This window comes from Dama dama, chromosome 18 (genome assembly GCF_033118175.1).
Source record: "Dama dama isolate Ldn47 chromosome 18, ASM3311817v1, whole genome shotgun sequence".
Taxonomy (NCBI): domain Eukaryota; kingdom Metazoa; phylum Chordata; class Mammalia; order Artiodactyla; family Cervidae; genus Dama; species Dama dama.
Window position 1 is genome coordinate 100798504 of NC_083698.1, and position 20382 is coordinate 100818885.

Below are 20382 nucleotides of genomic sequence, written 5' to 3' on the forward strand. Positions count from 1 at the left end.
AAGAATCCGCCTTGCAATGCCATAGACGCAGGTTCAGTCCCTAACCTCGACTACTGAGCCCATGTGCTATAGAGCAAATACTGAGCCTGCAAGCCACAACGAAAGACCACACATGATCTGTGCCACAACTGAGACTTGACACAGCCAATAAATATATTTTTAAAAAAAGAAAAATAAAATAAAATAAGGCTGAGCATTTCTCAAACTGCAGAAGGCATCTCAAACTGCAGATGCCCAGCCCCTCTCAGACGCCTCTACCAGTGGTGACCCCACCACCCTGCACAACCACTTCCACTCTGCACAGAAAGGAGGTCGCAGGAGAGAGGTGACTCCGCCTTCCTGGGTCCTGCCCTTATGGGGGAAGCTACCAACCACAGAAGCCTCTCTCAACACCCTACCCGGGAGGTATTTGGTGTTCCAGGGGCCCAGTTAGTAGGAGTCCCTTCTACTCCATCACAAACAAACTGCCTTTCCAACTGCAGGTCCTGGCCCCTGGATTTCACTTCCTCAGGGCTCATCACTTTATTCAGTTATTTTATATTTGCTTTTCACCACCTGTCTACCAAGAGAACCTCAAATTGCCCCTGACCTTTCCTCTGCCAGGTCCACCTGCAAACTCCTGCTCTGCTCTGATCTCATGATGGCCTCCTCGGTTACTCCAGTTTCTGACCTTTTACTGAACACAACACGCCTTTTACACATCTTAGTTTTGCAATAGTCCTGGTATGGTAAGTTTTTGTTTGATATAAATCTCCCTGTTTTATGTGATGTACAGACGATGAATTGAAAGGAAGCTCTGTGAGGCACGGGGCACGCCTGCGGTCCATGGCTGTGTTCCCAGCATCTGGCACACAGCAAGGGTTCAATATATGTCAGTGCAAGGATGCTAAGACGCCTTCCAGAATTCTAGTCAGAATATATGTTTCTTTCCAGCTTTGTTGTTTAGTCAGTCAGTCACGTCCAACTCCTGCCACTCCATGGGCTGTAGCCCGCCAGGCTCCTCTGTCCATGGGGTCTCCTAGGCAAGACTACTGGAGCGGGTTTCCATTTCCTTCACCAGGGCCCTTTCCAGCGAAGAGCTCCTTTTATAAGCAGCTTAGGCAACAAAACTGATGAGAAAGATTTCCAAGGGATGTTTTTCACTTGATGATGTTATTATTGAGCAGAGACACTGCCGGGTTCTGCTCTGCTGCTGCTAAGTCGCGTCAGTCGTGTCCGACTCTGTGCGACCCCATAGACGGCAGCCCACCAGGCTCCCCCATCCCTGGGATTCTCCAAGGCATGAAACTGGAGTGGGTTGCCATTTCCTTCTCCAATGCATGAAAGTGAAAAGTGAAAGTAAAGTCGCTCAGTCATGTCCAACTCTTCGGGACCCCATGGACTGCAGCCTACCAGGCTCCTCCGTCCATGGGATTTTCCAGGCAAGAGTACTGGAGTGGCTCGCCAGTGCCTTCTCCGGGTTTCTGCTCTAGACTCACCTATTTCTGTAAAACCCTCACCATCGCAGGTTCAGGCACAGCATTTTCTGGTCATGGACCCCACAATCGTCTCCAGCCCCAGAGAAGCGCCGTGGTGATGGGGGTAGGAGGAGAGTTCACCTGGGGAGAGGACTCTCATGAGCCGCTGGGGTCACTGGGCTCAGAGCAGGCATGTGCACCCCCTGCCCTGAAACTGCTGCTGCGGGGACAGGAAGGAGATTGGGACAGAGGGACTCTGTGGAAGGAATTTTTTCCTGAGTAGCTCTCGGTTTGGAATTTCTCTCCTTCACAACAAATAATAAAAAGGCCCAGAACCCTTTGCCTTCTGCCATAGTATGGCTAGTCTATTTGTCTGCCAGAGAAATAATATGTTAGCAGGCTCCTCCCTGCTCCCCTAGATAGCAATGTTTTCTCTTTAACTGTCAAGTAAAAATCACTAATAATCAACATATTCTTGATTTGGTCTTTAGATTTATTAATAAATCAGCAATTGCAAAATAAGACTATATTAATGCCTTTCATTAATATTAATACATATGAATATATATTAATGACTGTACATGTATAATGAATGCCTATCCATGTTTTCATTAATATTAATGCATATAATTTTAAAGCATTTAAAATCTTACTCAGATTCAATAAAATATCTCAAGTATGAACCAAAAATTGTATTTGTCAAACAGAAATCTTATAGTTCACAGTAAATACTGTTTCACTGTTTAAAATTATAAACACAAATAATCTGATATTGCTCACAGAGTATGACTGAAGTGACTCAAATTCTGTTTCTTCATCTTGACAAACATGAGGCTTTTTTAAATCTGATGCTTAAGTTAGAGCTGGAGGGGCTGGGGCAGAAACTGCCTGAAGGGAGCATGAATGATCCCAAACTCCAAGGAACTTAACTCTCGAAACTCTACTTGCAAGTAAGCCTGAGTGTGCCTGGGGAAGTTGTGTGACTGGCAATTCTCCAAACCAACTTCTGTGGAGAAACAGTGCTTACTAAGAGGTAAATTATATGTGTCCAGACATACACACATGTGCATATATGCACATGCACAAACACATATATGTGTGTGTGTTTATAAAAAATGTATATAAACATGGAAATTGTTTACAACTTAGACCAATGAAAGATTTTTTTGGAAGGAGTTCTTTTCTTTTTTCTTTTTAATAAAGGAAAACATTTATTTACTTTATATGCCATGGCAGAATTTTAATCTTAGTCTGATACCTTTCATCTGGACATGTCAGATTAGGAGGAATCTGTGTGAGACATCCATATGCCCTCCCCATCTCAGGATGGTGCTCACTTTCTCCCCAGCGAGGAAGATCCAACAGCTGCTGTGCATGTTTCTGCCCAGAGATGCCTGGTAGAGACTCAGCATCTCAGATCTTTCAGGCAGCTGGAATGGTGGACTGAATTGTGTCCTCTCGAAATTCAAATGCTGGGGCCTCCCTGGTAGTCCAGTTGTTAGGAATCCGCCTGTCAATGCAGGAAACACGGGTTCAATCCCTGGTCTGGGAAGATACCACATGCCACGGAGAAACTAAGCCCATGCACCACAACAATTGAGCCTGGGCTCTAGAGCCAGTGATCGGCAACTTCTGAACTCACACACCACAACTACTGAAGTCCACATGCCCTGGAGCCCATGCTCCACAACAAGAGAAGCCACCACAATGAGAAACCCACGCATCGCAACTAGAGAGTAGCCCTTGCTCACTACAGCTAGAGAAAGTACATAAGCCGCAATGAAGACCCAGCGCAGCCAAAAATAAATAAATTAATTAATTAAAAAAATTAATTTGATGAAGTCCTGACCCTCAGTACCTCAGAACGTGACTCTATTTGGAGAGGAGGTCTTTAAAGCAATAATCCATGTTAAATGAGGTCACTGGGATGGGCCATTCGCCAGTATGGCTAGTGTCCTTACAAGAGGAATAAATGAGGACATGGAAACAAACAAAGAAGCAAGACAATGTGAGGACAGGGGAGAAGACGGCCACCAACTCTCCAAGGAGAGAGGCCTCAGAAGAAACCAACCCACCAACACTTTGATCTTGAATTTCCTGCTTCCAGTACAGTGAGAAAATAAATTTCTGTTAAGTCGCCCCTTCTACGGAACTTTATTAAGGGAGCCCTAGCAAACTGAGAGAACTCAGCACACAGGCCCTTGCTATCTAGCACATACTGAATTCCAGACTCAGAGAAATCCCACCGTGCTCAGCATAAGCTGCGTTGTTTGTGCAAGCACTCTAGGTAAAATGAATCACAGTCACCAGTTATCAAATGGTGAGAACACTCCAGAAATTCAAGTTCCCAGGCCAACTGGGATCAAGCCGAATACCAACCTTGTAAGCAGCTCCTTCCACAGATCAGACAACGTTAACTTTTTTCTACACACACACATATACACTCACAAGGGAAAGGGTTGGCTTTCACTTTAGCACCTCCTGACTCTCTAGAATCTTGAGTGGCTGAGGGACCATGAGCTTGGGCGGGACTGTGACTTCATAGCCCATCCACCTGTAGCCTGGGTCTGGGAGAGGACCCTCTTGCCTTGAACCTGCCATGGAAATCAGGCTCTTCTGTGCCTTTTGCTTCCTGGGAGTAGGTGAGTCCAGAAAGTTGGTGGCAAACCCCTGTCCCATTGCTTCTAGACCCTGGATACAAAATTTTTCTCTCATCAAGCTTCCTGTGTGTGCCTGCGTGCTTAGTCATGTCTGACTCTTTGTGACCCCAAGGACTGTAGCCTGCCAGATTCCTCTGTCCGTGGAATTTTCCAGGCAAGAATACTGGAGTGGGTTGCCATTTCCTTCTCCAGGGGATCTTCCCTGATCCAGGGATCGAACCCTGGTCTCCTGCACTGCAGGCAGACTCTTTACCACTGAGCCACCAGGGAAGCTTCCTGCTGGCCTCTTTTTTCACCTTCTCCATCCTCCTTCACAGGCCTCATGGATGCACAAGTAACCCAAACTCCAAGATATCTGGTCAAAAGGAGGGGAGAGAAGGTTGTGATAGAATGTATGCAGAACATGGACCATGAGAGAATGTTCTGGTACCGACAGGACCCAGCTCTGGGGCTGCGGCTGCTCCATTTTTCAATCAATGTTGGCATGGTTGAGGAAGGCGATGTGCCCCATGGGTACAGTGTCTCCAGAAAGAAGAAGGAGAGCTTCCCTCTGACCCTGGAGTCTGCCACCACCAACCAGACGTCTGTGTACCTCTGCGCCAGCAGTGAATCCACAGCACAGCGCGGCCACATCCTATCCGCACAAAAAGGGCAGATGCAGGAAGCGGGGTCGGGGGGACCCTGAGTTAGGGCTCGAGTTATGCTGCTCCTATGGCACGTGTGTGCCCATTAGAAGAAAGGCAGACAGCAGGGAGGGACCAAGCCTACAGCCACACTTCCTGGCCAGGGCAGCACAGGCTAATTTTTAAGCCCCCCTCACCTCCCTTTTCCAAGTCAGGGGTCATTCCGGAGCAGACCTGCCCAATTTTCTATGTTGTTCCCAGCCTAAAATCATGAAACTCGACCCACACTGGGAGGACTCCTCTTTCAGATCCACACTAGGAAACTTCTCCCCTACCATTTTCTTTTTTTTTATTAATGTATTAGTCTTCAAAATTCTATTTAAACTGTAAGAGTCTCAGGTTATAAAAAGTGGTGATATAAATTTTTAAACATCTATTTAGAATTTTTACAAAGGCAAATTAGAGATTCGTTGTTGTTGTGCTTGAGCTCATTCATATCTGACTCTTTGAGACCCCCGGGACTGTAGCCTGCCAGGCTTCTCCATCCGTGGAATTTACCAGGCAAGAATGCTGCACACAGAAATGAAGACCCAGCACAACCAAAAATAAATAAAAAACAAAATAAATAAAATGCTTAAAAATTATAGTTAAACATTTTAAAAAAATGTTATTGGAGTATAGCTGTTTATGCCCTAGCATTGGTTAAATCCTTTCTTCCCATTCCTTTCCTATCCTCTTCCTTTTACTATACATTTGCTACCCTGCTCAGTATCTTTGCACTTTTTAAAAATATTTTTAAATTTTTATTTGTTTATTTATTCTGGTTTTTTTTTCCCCCCCATTTATTTTTGGCTGTCCTGGGTCTTCCCTGCTGTGCAGGCTTTTCTAGTTGCAGCAAGCCAAGGCTACCCTCTTTTGCCATGTACAGGCTTCTCCTAGTGGTGGCTTCTCTTGTTTCAGACCTCGGGCTCTAAGCACATGGGCTTCAGTAGCGTCACACACGGGGCCTAGAACACGGCTCAGTAGTTGCGGCACACGGACTTGGTTGCCCTGAGACATGAGGGATCTTCCCAGACCAGGGATCCAAACTGTGTCCCCTGCATTGGCAGGAGAACTCTTAATCAGTGGACCACCAGGGAAGTCCTGAGTATCTTTACTTTCCACTGAGGACAGTCACACATTGTCAACCCTTCCTTGAGATAAACTTGATCAACCATGTGCTGATTCCAGAGAATGTTTGGGGAATCCAAATTCTGTTCATTCAGCCTATAAAGGAAAACTGAGAAAAAAGAATCTTTCTCCACATTCTCTGAATGGTCAGTAATGACTGAAAAGTTCTGAGAGAAAGAATAAGCTAGGATGCAGGAGGTAGGAAGAATTTGGTTGTATCTGAAGTCGCAATAGGGCTCCCTCACTTTCTCCCTCACATCCAGGTAGAAGAGAGTCACTCCAGAAGCTGACCTAGAAGAATGAGAAAAGCTTTTCCCAAAGGCCCTGAAACCTCTCATAGCATCTCATCAACTTGAATTATGTCTCATGTTCCTTCCTGAACCAATTACAATCAGGTTATGATGGTTTTGATTTACTGAAATGCATCCAGGTCTATTCATGGAACAGGAAACAAGGTCAGAATTGCCTAACTTAATGGCAGCATGGGAGAGATAAACTAATCAAACTTAGCATTCTCGTAGTAAGGAGATGGAGGAGATTTGTATTGTGTGGCTGACTAACAATCACAAGGGCTTCTCTGGGGGCTCAGACAGTAAAGAATCTGCCTGCAGTGCAGGAGACCCAGGTTCAATCCCTGGATCAGAAAGATCCCCTGGAGAAGGGGATGGCTACCCACTGCAGTGTTCTTGTCTGGAAAACCCCATGATCAGAGGAGCCTGGCGGGCTACAGTCCATGGGATCGCAAAGAGTCGGATACAACTGAGCAACTAACACACACACTCACACACAACAATCATGAGAGCTGTGCCCCACATGTTTCTGGCGTCCCCCCTTCCTGACACATGATGGGAGTGTACTTCCTGGCTTCTGGAGGTTGGGGGTGGGGCAGGGCATGAGGCTAGATGCCGAGAATGAGCAATAAGTACAAGTGACATGTGACTGCCAGGCCAGAAAGTTTTAGCATCCAACGCAAGATTTCCAGACCTCTCTTTAGTTCTGCGTAAGGGATGAGTGAGTTCTGGAGACAGTGGCTTCGGAGGGGCCATGGCCTTGCGGTCTCTGAGGCAGCTGCAGTCAAGGACTCAGGCCCCTGGGCTGGCCATTGGGAACGACACATGTGCACTATTGATGCTCTGTACAAAAGAGATAACCAATGAGGACCTGTTGTGTACAGCACAGGGAAGGATACTTAATGCACTGTGGTCACCTGAGTGGGAAGGAAGCCCAAAGGGAGGGACATGGACACTCAGAGCCGATTCATTTTGCTGTAGAATCTAACACTACATTGTCAAGCAACTATACTCCAACAAAGAACAATTAAAATTTTTAATTGTTTTTCAGGACTTCCCTGGTGTTTCAATGGCTAAGACTCCACACTCCCAAGGCAGGGAGCTGGAGTTCGATCCCTGGTCAGGGAAATAGATCATGCTGCATATGAGAATTCGGACACTGCAACCAAGACTGAAGATCCCATGGATTTCAACTAAGACTTGGAGCAGCCAAATAAATAATAAATACATTTTTAAAAAATATATATTTGTTATAGTATTTGCATCCCTGGCCCTGGAACTGCATTCCTAGGTTTCTTTAGCTGAGGCCTTGGGCTTTGGGTGGATGGTTTTCTCAGTCCCTCTGCTGAGGCCTCCTCCTAGGAGAAGGAGGGGAAATCCAGGGACATTCTCTCCTCTAATTCAGCGCCAGGTGCTTCTAGATCCTAGCTCCCTCTCACAACCTCCTCCCCACCTCAGGGTCCAAAGAATGTTTTGTCTGGAGCTCTGTCAATGGTGGGAAGACCCCCACTCCTGTGCTGATCCACCTGACCCTTGAGCAGTGCCTCATTACATCTGCAAAATGGAACAGGGAGTCAGGGCTTTCTTCCATTTTAGACTCTTGCTTCTGCCTTCACAGTAAATCATTAGGCAATTGTCTGAAGAATTTGGGGTTGCTAAAACAGAAAAAGACTGGGTTATTTTGGAAGAAAGTTTGATTTATTTGACCAAGAGATTTTAATGTATTTAATGTTCCATGTCAAGAAAAAATTGGATTATTCTATACCTTTTACTTGTAGCTCAGCTGGTAAAGAATCCACCTGCAATGCAGGAGACTCCAGTTCAATTCCCAGAGAAGGGATCGGCTACCCACTCCAGTATTCTTGGGTTTCCCTGGTGGCTCAGACAGTAAAGAATCTGCCTGCAATGTGAGAGACCTGGATTCGATGCCTGGGTCGGGAAGATCCCCTGGAGAAGGAAAGGCTACCCACTCCTGTATTCTGGCCTGGAGAATCCCATGGAATCTATAGTCCATGGGGTCACAAAGAGTCAAACACGACCGAGCAACTTTCACTTCACGTACCTTTTACCAGGATGCTACTTAATAGGGTTTATTTGGAACTACTGTTTCTAACATCTGCCATAGATGTAGAGGCAACACACACACCACATAGGAAAGGGTTACCAGAATATTGTTATCCCTAACATACCACATTTCCTCCTTTTTAGTGTAAATTGTTTTTCACAGTTTTACTTTTCTAAACTATTGGCAAATCCCATAATCAATGCTTATTACTAATATAGTAGAATTAACCACCACCCCAAAACAACAAAAGTTATTTTAAAGTACATCTTACAATAGATGGCATCTCAGAATCAAAGAAATAAGCTAGTTTTGTAGGAATTTTTTTCTAGAGATCCCTCATTCCCTTTAGGGTATTAGGCCTATAGTTGTCAGCCATCCACCAGATTCTACTCTACTAAGGCATGAGTATCTATGAACATGAGGCAACCTTTCATGGTATCAATGTTAGCTTTTGAGCTTTAGTGTCACGTACATCTGTGTCCTGCTTCTGCTGCTTGCTCACAAATTATGTGAACTTGATTAGGTTACATAAAAATCTTTGGGATGAGATGCTTGGATGGCATCACTGACTCAATGGACATGAGTTTGAGCAAGCTCTGGGAGATAGTGAAGGACAGGGAAGCCTGGAATGCTCCAGTCCATGGAGTTGCAAGGAGTCTTTGGTCACAACTAAGTGACTGAACTGAACTGAACTAAATCTATAAACTTTCCTAATCTGTAAAATATGGGATCATAGTTGCCTAAGTAGCCTAATTTATAGATAGTCTGAAATGACACGTGTAAAACAGAGTACGTGTTCAAAAAGACTGACTTAGCTTTTACACAAGTGTTAAGCTGTTTCAGGAAGTTGCATGATGGAGGAAACAATTAGATGATGAAAATGGACCATAGCACTGTGGCCAAATTTTACAGACAGATCTGTCTTATAGTCCATAACAAGCTGCATTATAATAGTGAAAGTTTAGTGAAAGAAAGTGAAAGTTAAAGTCACTCAGTCGTGGGCCTGGTGCACTGGGAAGACCCAGAGGGATCAGGTAGAGAGGGAGGTGGGAGGGGGGATCGGGATGGGGAATACATGTAAATCCATGGCTGATTCATGTCAATGTATTACAAAAACCACTACAATATTGTAAAGTAATTAGCCTCCAACTAATAATAATAAATGAAAAAAAAAAAAAAAAAGTCAGTCATGTCCGACTCTTTGTGACCCCATGGACTGTATCCATGGAATTCTCCAGGCCAGAATACTGGAGTGGGTAGCCTTTCCCTTCTCTAGGGGATCTTCCCAACCCAGGGATTGAACCCAGGTCTCCCACAAATAGCCATTAAGTAGAGAGGAACCAAACAGTTATGACTGAGATGACCAAAATGAGGAGGAGATGTGAGAGATGATAGAGGGACAGTGCATTTAAGTTGTGAATTAATAAATGAGGGGGGTGAGAAGAAAAGAGATAATGAAGATGAACTTCTGAGCCTAGACAACAAGACAAGTGGGGGGTACCATTTATTAAGAGGAATGAATTCAGGAATAGGAGTCAGTTTACCAGAGTAGGTATCAGGAAAAGAAAAAGAAGTTCAGTTTGGAATAACCAAAATACTCAGCCAACGGGTGCAATTCTGAGTTATGTTACCCTAGTATTCTAAAATCTTACCTTTAGTTATCTGAGGTCAATACTGCATCCCATTCTTGCTTTATACCAAGAAGTAGAACATGAGTGGTGCTCAACAATGATGGATGGGGAATGGCGGAGGGTGGTGATGAGACCACAGTTGCAGGCTGGGAGCCTAGTAAATAAAGATCCAGCCCAAGTGAAGAGCCACACAGCTCCATTAGGGGGCAGACGAATTGTCTCCATTTTCTGCAGAAACAAGGCTTCCTGCGGCAGGCGGGGAACAGAATCAGTAGAGAAGAGCTACCTGGTGGTGAAGGAAGAACTTGAACTTGACCTGTTAGTGCCTTTTTTCTGCGGAGAGGCAAGGCTGTCACCTAAAGATGTTGACTTTTCTGCTACTCCTCCTGGGACTGGGTACAGCCTTATCCCGGGGGAAATTTGGGGTGAATATGCATGCTGAGGAGCAGAGGGTCTGAGGCCCCCAATCAGTGGATGGGAGAGATGTTCAACTAGGGAATCCTAAAGCAGTAACAGCTGGAAGAACAAAACCAGAGTGGAGGCAGTGCTCCAGGGCTGTTTGGGAGCCAAGGTGATACTGAAGCGAACAGTAAGAGACCCTCCTGCCCGGGGACAAGCTTGTCAGCTCTCACGGGTGTTTCTGTCTCTCTGGATCTAGGTTCTGCGTTCAGTGCTCTCCTTTCTCAAAAGCCAAGCAGGGCCATCCGTCAACGCGGGACCTCCGTGAAGATCGAGTGTCAGGTCGATAGCCAGCTCACCTACATGTTCTGGTACCGTCAGCTTCCAGGACAGAGCTTGGTGCTAATGGCCACTGCCAATCAGGGCTCCAAGGCTACTTATGAGAGTGGATTTGCTGAGGACAAGTTTCCCATTAGTCGCCCAACCCTGGAGTTCTCAACTCTGACTGTGAACAACGCGAGCTCCGAAGATAGCAGCTCGTATTTCTGCAGCGCTGGAGACACAGTGCTGGGCACAGATCAAGGGTCTCAGCAAGAACCCCTCTCCCTCCCACCCAGCTCCGGTCCAGGTGAGCCTGAGAACCCTGGGAGGCAGGCTGGAGGGGGGAAACCACAGAGGCAGCTGCCTGTGTGCAGTGGGCAGGGGTGGGTGTGAATGAGTCGGCTGTGGATGAGGAGGGAACTGGGGCATCAGCTGGAGGACTTCATCCACAGACAGGAAGGGTGACTACTGGAGACCGAGGATAAAATTTCTCCCAGAGGAGTGTTTAGAAATAGTAAAGACAATCAGATACAGTTTGCCTTCAAGTGGCAGAGTCAGAAATACCCTTTAAGTATTTTTATCTCTGAGCTATATTTAGCCTGTTCTCTATTAATATAGTTCAGAATGCACTTAGTCATATTTATATCATACTGGTCCATTACACTGATGACATTATGCTGATTGTTCTTGGCGAATGGGAATTATAAAGCCCTCTAGATGCCTTGGTATGACATATGGATGGCAGACCAATGTAAATCTGCAAAAATTCAGGGATCTGCCCCCATGGTGAGCTTCTGAGTAGTCCAGAGGTGTGAGATATGCTGGAATGTCCTTCAAAGTGAGAGGCAAGCTCTTTCCAGACATGGAGAAGGTGGCACAATGCTTTGTGGGACTGTCTGGATTTTGGAGTTAACATATACTACCCTTGGGTATGCTATTCTGGTCCATTTACTATACAATCCGTAAGGCTGGGCCAGTGCAAGGCAGAGCTCGGTAGCAGAACGAGGCTATGATGGAAGCTTCTCAGCCACCAGGGTCATAAACCAAGCAGGCTCAGTTGTCCCTGAAGTGCCTGTGGCAGATAGCAATGCTCCGCAGAGCTCCTGACATTCCCGTGAGCATCACGAGGCAGATACAAAGAGCTCTGTGGCATGCTATACTCCTTTCCACCTGCCAACGACTTTTCTCCTTTTGAAAAGCTGCTTTTGGCTCTTTACTAAATGCCTATCATGGCATTCAGAACTGGACGTCGGCAGACCTGCAAAACTGTGAAGTTGAAGACGTGCGGAGTATTCTGTTATGAAATGGAAAATGTATAATCAAGACCAAATTCTAGCACAGCTGGAAAGAGGCGCAACTCAATTTCAAGAGCAAGTCCCAGTTTCACAATTTGGACTCCTATTGCACCCACACACCTTACCCTCAGTCTACAGCTTTGCGGGAATTTCCCTGTTCCCTAGTTGAAAAGCTATGAGCCTGTTTTCTGGGTAGGCTTGCACTTTATTCTGGAATCATCACTACATTTTAACACCAGTGTGGCTCTGAAAGGTGGTGGGGAAGGAAAATCTTCGCAAGGTCCAAATCTTCAGTCCTGAAGGACAGACCTAGCCTGTGTTCAGATTTCTTTCAGTGTCATCTAGACTCGAGCCACTCATTTCACATCTCCCTCCATTTTGCTTCTCTCTGCTGTGTTAGGGGGCCATTCCTTTAGACTCTCTGTTCCATTTACTGATTCACACCTTAACTCCAACAACCCATTTCACCTTCCAATCGACTTTTGAAAACTCTATTTTCATTTCTAGGAAAGAAATCTACTTGGGTCCTTCACATATGTGAGCCGTCATTTTTTAAAATTACTTATTTTTGGCTGCACTGGGTCTTCATTGCTGCATGTGGGCTTTCTCTAGTTGCTGCGCAAGAGCCTCTCCTTGCGGCGGCTTCTCTTGTTATGAAGCCAGGGCTCTAAGGCACACAGGCTTCAGTAGTGGCAGCATGCGGGCTCAGCAGTTTCGGCCCATGAGCCCTAGAGCACATTGTGGAGCATGGGCTTATCTGCCCCACTGCACGTGGGATCTTCCCAGACCAAAGACTGAACCCATGGCCTCTGTATTGACAGCCAGATTCAATGGACCACAAGGGAAATCTGATGAGCAGTCATTTTTAAAGAACCTTGCTCCACATGTATTTTATTTCTCTAAGGATAGTTGGCACAGTGGTAAAGAATCCGCCTGCCAGTGCAGGAGACACAAGAGAGGCAGGTTCAATGCCTGGGTCAGGAAGATCCTCTGGAGTAGGAAATGGCAACCTACTTCAGTATTCTTGCCTGGGAACTCTCATGGACAGAGGAGTCTGGCTGGCTACAGTCCACGGGGTCGCAAAGAGTTGGACACGACTGAGCACTGAAGAAAATTAAATTTCTACTTGGAATTTTTATCTATTCATGCCAACCTCAATTTTCTGGTGGCTTCTGATGCCTCTCACTCAGAGTGGCTTATTTCTTATGCATTATATAATTTGATATTATAAATTTATCATTTGGAATCCCCTAAATCTTGGAGTAAAGGTAGGCTTTCCAGGAAATATATATTTCTGGCTCTGTCAATCAGCTGGGATGCAATAGACTTGATGTCTTCTTTTGTAATTGTCAGTGTCCATCTTCATGGCCATACATTGTCTGTGTGAAACCCCAGGGGTTGACTACTCAGTGGCCATGAATATTCAGAGGAAATTATTTATAATCCTCCAGCCAAAGCCAAGGCCAAGAAAAACAATAACCCTGTCAATTGCCTGAGAGGTTAGCTTTGTGGTTTGCCCGTTCACTAAGTGTGCACTCTTCCCGCATCCTGGCTTGATGAAGGAGCAATTCCCATCATGCTCCTAGTGCTGTTCAAGGTCCAGTGGATCTCACCCAGTTTCTACACATGCTGATTCTCTTGGTCACCAGGATCCACATGTGCACCTGTTTGATTGAATGGATCAAAAATGCTGGCTTACCTTCCTGTTTTCTGCTCCCATTTCCCTAGGAAGTGGGCAAATTCACCCACAGATAAGCTTTGGACTATGAGCACCCTCCTGTAGGATGGCAAAATTTTCTCCTAAGCAGCAGTAAAAACACTGTGGTTATTAACTTGATCTCTGTCCTCAGGCAGACCTGAATTTAAAACTTGGCTCCACTGCTTCATCACCAGGTGTAACCTTGAACAAGTTATACAATCTCATATTCATACATATGATATCCTCATATATAAAATGAGGATAATAGTGATGCAAAAATACAAGGAATTGGATTTTAATAAGAGTTAGATGAAGTCATCCATGTAAACCACATAGCACTGTGCCTGGTAGAGACAAAACACACAGTTTAATTAATATCTAAATTTATTTCTCACTGTGATACATGATATTTTACCAATAACAATTCCATCCTCAAGATTAAGTATTGCCCTCTCTGGAAAATTTTTATTTATTATTATAACTGTTTCTCTTTAACTATTTTTTAACAAAATTAATGCATATTCTAAAATACACAGATTATTAAACTGAGGAAAATTAAAATCACTATTTAAATGAGATTAGATAATATGATATGTATTTTATAATTTATTCTCTTAACCCAACAATATTTCATAAATGCTATTTTATGTCAAAAGATAGAGCTTACATTAACTTACAAGAATATTTCAGTGTATCGATGACCCTCCTTTTAAATACAACTTTTTACATTAAAATTAATACCAAGGTGAAGTATCCAAATGCTAGATGATAGGGTAATTTAATTTAAAAAGCAGTCAATGTATGTGTCAATTTATTTATTTCTCTCTCTCCCTTTTTTTTTTTTTTTTTTTTTTGCTGTACCATGCAGCCTGTGGGATCTCAGTTCCCCGACCAGGAATCAAACCCTCAACCGTGCTTTGGAAATATGGAGTCTTAATCACCAGAGAAGTCCCTGTGTCAATTTATTTCTGTTGTAGACTTGGCAGGGAACGATGAAAGCACTCCTTTCCCCACCTTCACAGGGCTGACGTCTCGTTATCCACGTCTCACCTCAAATACCGTCTCCCCAAAGAGAGCTTTTGTAACCTTCTACGCTCACATAGTACCTGTGGACCAAGCCACCAGTTAGTTACTCACATTTATTATCACTTTATCCTATTTCAGTAACATCTAATTATTGGTTCAGTTCAGTTGCTCAGTGGTGTCCAACTCTTTGTGACCCCATGCACTGCAGCCTGCCAGGCTTCCCTGTCCATCACCAAATCCCAGATCTTGCTCAAACTTATGTCCATCAAGCCAGTGATGCCATCCAACCATCTCATCCTCTGTTGTCCCTTTCGCCTCCTGCCTTCAATCTTTCTCAGCATCAGGGTCTTTTCCAATGATCTAATCGCGCCGGCTGTGACTGACCGCGCAGAAGCGTGGCCATGAGGAGCTACCCCTCGCCCAAGGTCAGGGGTAGCGACCTAGAGCGTCAGGCTACGACAGCACAGGAGCAGCGGCCAAGAGGAGCTTCCCCACGCCCGAGGTCAGGGGCCCCGCCCGAGAGGAGCTACCCCACCGCCAAGGAGCCAAGGAGCGGCTGCTGCGCAGGCGCAGGAGGGCCGAGAGGAGCTACTCCACGTTCAAGGTCAGGAGGGGCGGCCATGAGAAGATACCCCTCGTCCAAGGTAAGGAGCAGCGACTGCGCTTTGCTGGAGCAGCTGTGACGAGATACCCCACGTCCGAGGTAAGAGAAACCCAAGTAAGAGGGTAGGTGTTGCGAGAGGGCATCAGAGGGCAGACATACTAAAACCATAATCACAGAAAACTAGCCAATCTGATCACAGGACCACAGTCGTGTCTAACTCAGTGAAACTAAGCCATGCCATGTGGGGCCACCCAAGACGGTAGGGTCATGGTGGAGAGGTCTGACAGAATGTGGTCCATTGGAGAAGGGAATGGCAAACCACTTCAGAGTTCTTGCCTTGAGAACCCCATGAACAGTATGAAAAGGCAAAATGATAGGATACTGAAAAAGGAACTCCCCAGGTCAGTAGGTGCCCAATATGCTACTGGAGATCAGTGGAGAAATAACTCCAGAACGAGTGAAGGCATGGAGCCAAAGCAAAAACAATACCCAGTTGTGGATGGGACTGGTGATAGAAGCAAGGTCCAATGCTATAAAGAGCAATATTGCATAGGAACCTGGAATGTTAGGTCCATGAATCAAGGCAAATTGGAAGTGGTCAAACAGGAGATGGCAAGAGTGAATGCCGACATTCTAGGAATCAGCGAACTAAAATGGACAGGAATGGGTGAATTTAACTCAGATGACCATTATATCTACTTCTGTGGGCAGGAATCCCTTAGAAGAAATGGAGTAGCCATCATGGTCAACAAAAGAGTCAGAGATGTAGTACTTGGATGCACTCTCAAAAACGACAGAATGATCTGTTTGTTTCCAAGGCAAACCATTCAATGTCACGGTAATCCAAGCCTATGCCCCAACCAGTAACACTGAAGAAGATGAAGTTGAATGGTTCTATGAAGACTTACAAGACCTTTAAGAACTAACGCCCAAAAAAGATGTCCTTTTCATTATAGGGGACTGGAATGCAAAAGTAGGAAGTCAAGAAACACCTGGAGTAACAGGCAAATTTGGCCTTGGAGTATGGAATGAAGCAGGGCAAAGGCTAATAGAGTTTTGCCAAGAGAATGCATTGGTCATAGCAAACACTGTCTTCCAACAATGCAAGAGAAGACTCTACACATGGACATCACCAGATGGTCAACACCGAAATCAGATTGATTATATTCTTTGCAGCCAAAGAGGGAGAAGCTCTATACAGTCAGCAAAAACAAGACCGGGAGTTGACTGTGGCTCAGATCATGAACTCCTTATTGCCAAATTCAGACTTATACTAAAGAAAGTAGGGATAACCACTAGACCATTCAGGTATGACCTAAATCAAATCCCTTATGACTATACAGTGGAAGTGAGAAATAGATTTAAGGGACTAGATCTGATAGACAGAGAGCCTGATGAACTATGGACGGAGGTTCATGACATTGTACAGGAGACAGGGATCAAGACCATCCCCATGGAAAAGGCATGCAAAAAGGCAAAATGGTTGTCTGAGGAGGCCTTACAAATAGCTGTGAAAAGAAGAGAAGTGAAAGGCAAAGGAGAAAAGGAAAGATGTTCCCACTTGAATGCAGAGTTCCAGAGAATAGCCAGGAGAGATAAAAAAAGCCTTCCTCAGTGATGAGTGCAAAGAAATAGAGGAAAACAACAGAATGGGAAAGACTAGAGATCTCTTCAAGAAAATTAGAGATACCAAGGGAACATTTCATGCAAAAATGGGCTCAATAAAGGACAGAAATGGTATGGACCTAACAGAAGCAGAAGATATTAAGAAGAGGTGGCAAGAATACATAAAAGAACTGTACAAAAAAGATCTTCATGATCCAGATAATCACAATAGTGTGATCACTGACCTAGAGCCAGACATCCTGGAGTGTGAAGTCAAGTGGGCCTTAGAAAGCATCACAATGAACAAAGCTAGTGGATGTGATGGAATTCCAGTTGAGCTATTTCAAATCCTGAAAGATGATGCTGTGAAAGTGCTGCACTCAATATGCCAGCAAATTTGGAAAACTCAGCAGTGGCCACAGGACTGGAAAAGGTCAGTTTTCATTCCAATCCCAAAGAAAGGCAATCCTAAAGAATGGTCAAACTACTGCACAATTGCACTCATCTCACACACTAGTAAGGTAATGCTCAAAATTCTCCAAGCCAGGCTTCAGCAATACGGGAACCAAGAACTTCCAGGTGTTCAAGCTGGTTTTAGAAAAGGCAGAGGAACCAGGGATCAAATTGCCAATATCCTCTGGATCATCAAAAAAACTAGAGAGTTCCAGAAAAACATCTATTTCTGCTTTATTGACTATGCCAGAGCCTTTGACTGTGTGGATCACAATAAACTGTGGAAAATTCTGAAGGAGATGGGAATACCAGACCACCTGACCTGCCTCTTGAGAAACCTGTATGCAGGTCAGGAAGCAACAGTTAGAACTGGACATGGAACAACAGACTGGTTCCAAATAGGAAAAGGAGTACGTCAAGGCTGTATATTGTCACCCTGCTTATTTAACTTATATGCAGAGTACATCATGAGAAACGCTGGGCTAGAAGAAGCACAAGCTGGAATCAAGATTGCCAGGAGAAATATCAATAACCTCAGATATGCAGATGGCACCACCCTTATGGCAGAAAGTGAAGAGGAACTAAAAAGCCTCTTGATGAAAGTGAAAGAGGAGAGTGAAAAAGTTGGCTTAAAGCTTAACATTCAGAAAACTTAGATCATGGCATCTGGTCCTATCACCTCATGGGAAATAGATGGGGAGACAGTGGAAACAGTGTCAGGCTTTATTTTTTTGGGCTCCAAAATCACTGCAGATGGTGACTTCAGCCAAGAAATTAAAAGATGCTTACTCCTTGGAAGGAAAGTTATGACCAACCTAGATAGCATATTAAAAAGCAGAGACATTGCTTTGCCAAAAAAAGGTCCATCTAGTCAAGGCTATGGTTTTTCCAGTGGTCATGTATGGATATGAGAGTTGGACTATAAAGAAAGCTGAGTGCTGAAGAATTGATGCTTTTGAACTATGGTGTTGGAGAAGACTCTTGAGAGTCCCTTGAACTGCAAGGAGACCCAACCAGTCCATCCTGAAGGAGATAAGTCCTGGTTGTTCATTGGAAGGACTGATGCTGAAGCTGAAACTCCAATACTTTGACCACCTCATATGAAGAGTTGACTCGTTGGAAAAGACCCTAATGCTGGGAGGGATTGGGGACAGGAGGAGAAGGGGTCAACAGAGGATGAGATGGATGGATGGCATCACTGACTCAATGGGCATGAGTTTGAGTAAACTCCAGGAGCTGGTGATGGACAGGGAGGCCTGGCGTGCTGCGGTTCATGGGGTCGCAAAGAGTCAGACACAACTGAGCGACTAAACTGAACTGAACTAAATCATTAGAATATAATCAATTAATCATCATAGTTTTATATAAATAGTTGATCCTTGAACTAGGTACAGATTAGGGACACTAACCCACTGCACAGTTGAAAATCCACATGTAACTTTGTAGGCACTCCTTCATATCTAAAGTTCCACATCCTGTATTTAACCAACCTCAAATCATGTAATACTAGAGTAGTTACTGAAAAAAAAATTCCATGTATAAGCAGACCAGTGCAGTTCAAATTCCATGTTGTTCAAGGATCAACTGTATATATTATATACACATTACATATATATATAAAAATACATATTTTTTTAATGTACTGTCTGCCTCTCACAGTTATATCTCCTTCCATATGTGTGGACATAGACACACATAAATACACATTGTTGTTTAGTTGCTAAGTTGTGTCCAACTCTTTTGCAACTCCATGGACTGTAGTCAGTCAGGCTCCTCTGTTCATGGAACTTCTCAGTCAAGAATATGGGAATGGGTTGCCATTTCCCTTCTCCGGAGGATCTTCCTGACCCAGAGATTGAACCTGCATCTCCTGCATTGGCAGGTGAATTCTTTTACTGCTGAGCCACCAGGGAAGTCTGTAAATACACCCAGATGCCATGAAAGAAAGACCTTTTAGTATCATCTTCCTTACTGTTTCCATACAGGTTTGAAAAATTAGAGGAACATCACAGGAATGCAGTAAATATTTCCTGAGTGCTATGGACTGAACTCACAGAAGGCAATCGCACCCCACTCCAATACTCTAGCCTGGAAAATCCCATGGATGGAGGAGCCTGGTAGGCTGCAGTCCACGGGGTCACGAAGAGTCAGACATGACTGAGCGACTTCACTTTCACTTTTCACTTTTATGCATTGGAGAAGGAAATGGCAACCCACTCCAGTGTTCTTGCCTGGAGAATCCCAGGGATGGGGTCTCACAGAGTCGGACATGACTGAAGTGACTTAGCAGTAACAGCAGTATGGACTGAACTGTGTTCCTCCAAAATTCATATGTTTTAGTCCTAACCCCCAGTCCCTCAGAATGTAATAAGATCTTTAAATAAATAATTTAATTGAGGCCATTAGGGTGGCCCTTAAGCCAATCTGACCTTGTCCTTATCAGAAGAGATTAGGATATATAAGGAGAGCCACTGGGGAGATACCCACAGAGGAAAGGCCATGTGAAGTTCGTGAAAAGATGACCGTCGGCAACCCAAGGAGAGACACCCCTGGAGAAACCAACCCTGTTGACACTGTTAACAAAAATAATAAACGATCTGAAATAGGAATAGAAACAAGTTTTATTTAAGCCAAACTGAAGACTAGAACCCAAAATGCAGCCTCTAAGACAACTCTGAGGAGCTGCTCCAGAGCAGCAGGGTTTTCAGCCCAGTTTTACATCTTAGCAGAACAGAGAACATTAAGCAAGTCAGGAATACATTCCCTCCAGGTTTGAAAAAGCAGATCAGCCGGAACTCAGTGAGTCAGCGTGGCACTGGCCCCTGGGAAGGGAGTCTTGTCCTCGAAGGAGCACCAGCACTCGTGTCCCAGGAAGGGACGCACTTTATCTTTTAACACAGACAGCTTTTACTTCCGGTCAGTGTGCCCTTTTCTTTACTAAGTAAAGCAGATCTACGATGTATGTTTGATAGGCCACAAATAGGCTGTTTTAGTTGGTATAAAAGTCAAGTTAACTCATGTATAAGCCAGAATGACTTCTCCATGAATCAATATATGAAAGTTTCTTCTATCAACACCTTCCTT

At 44.6% G+C, this 20382-nt stretch overlaps 1 gene segment (V, D, J or C); it reads left to right on the top strand.

Annotated features, from left to right (window-relative positions):
• LOC133072568 (T cell receptor beta constant 1-like) overlaps positions 1–20382 on the top strand; it is a 63703-nt gene that overhangs the window by 23833 nt on the left and 19488 nt on the right.